The 1,398-nt window shown below is 42.8% G+C and overlaps 1 non-coding gene across 1 annotated transcript; it reads left to right on the forward strand.

The window, feature by feature from the left end:
• Positions 1-276: 276 nt before the first annotated feature.
• On the forward strand, positions 277-358 carry trnas-aga. The gene has a single exon. It is a non-coding gene; the product is annotated as a tRNA-Ser (tRNA).
• Positions 359-1,398: the final 1,040 nt, after the last annotated feature.

Raw genomic sequence — 1,398 nt, forward strand, 5'->3', positions numbered from 1 at the left:
TACTCCATTGGTTGTGATTGAGATAGTGGGGAAAGGCGCTTTCAAAATACAAATCTTTCTTTCTCAATCCATTGATCTATTAATCTCTTTGCTCATAGAAATGGATTCTTCCCATTCACTCTATTTCTCAATAATGTAGTTCAATTCAGTCTCCGTTCTGATCAAGTACAGGTTGACAAGAAATATAAGGGTTGTGGCACGGATAAGACAAGCCGAATGCTCCTCTTTCCTTTTGAACCCATTCCATGAGAAATGTAAAAGGGTAGCTTCACACCTGTAGTCGTGGCCGAGTGGTTAAGGCGATGGATTAGAAATCCAACGGGGTTACCCCGCGCAGGTTCGAATCCTGCCGACTGCGTTCCCTAAACATGTATGTCTTTTTTCAAATAACCTTCTGATCAATGAGTTATTGCTCAAACTCGAGAAAATCCGTCACACTGCGCCACCGGAGAGTCTGGTCATTTATTGACATTCAGAGAACACGCGTTCTGAACAAGAAACTTACCATACTCAAAACTTCAGCTCTGTTTCTCTTTCCACAGGTACCACGAAACGTGTTGAGTTTCTGCAGTATTCTCTGTGTTTTATCGACATAAATGGTTTTGCATTAAATATTTTGAATTGCAGTCCTCTGGTAACTGACCCTGGTCAGCGTCTACAGTTTCTCCCGACAATCACCCCGCCTATTCCCGCCACTCCCTCCCCCACTGCTGTGAACACCACTAGGAAATCTCTGGTTAAACTTTTTTGCTCCAAAGAGAACATTTCCGATCTCGGGAATCACTCCATTAAACAAGATTTCCTCATCCCTGCACATGTTGCAAGGCGGAGGATTGGGAAGAGATTTTGGGAAAATATTAACAGTTGGAAGTGGGGGGTGGGGCGATGTTAAGGAAGCAAAACAGAAAACCCAATCTCCAGCTTTTTGAATCTTTACAAACTCTTGGAAACCGGAATCACAGGAGAATGAAGAGTGAAATTTCCGACTGAGCGCAAACAGTCAAGACACCTGCCCCTTCTTTTAAAGGCTGGGACATTGACTCTGATGTTCTCGGGACATGAACTGACTTGTGACATTGAAAGGATTCTCGTTCCTGCACATCAGGAATTCAAATCTCATCTCGGCTACGGGACAATGAGACAAACAAAAACTGCTGTAGAAACTCAGCAGGTTTGGCAGTACCTGTGGGATAAAACAGAGTTCTGAAACGTTGACACTGATTCTCTGCCAGATCTGCTGAGCTTTTCCTGAAATTTATGTTTTTGTTTTTAAATGAATGTTTATCCCATCCGTTGGGATGAAACAGCTGGATCTACCATGTACTGAATTTAACCCTTTAGAAATCTGAGAAGTGATTGGATTCAAACAAACCGAGTCATGATTCACTCTTCCTCAGC

Source organism: Rhincodon typus, chromosome 8, assembly GCF_021869965.1.
Source record: "Rhincodon typus isolate 14 chromosome 8, sRhiTyp1.1, whole genome shotgun sequence".
Classification (NCBI taxonomy): domain Eukaryota; kingdom Metazoa; phylum Chordata; class Chondrichthyes; order Orectolobiformes; family Rhincodontidae; genus Rhincodon; species Rhincodon typus.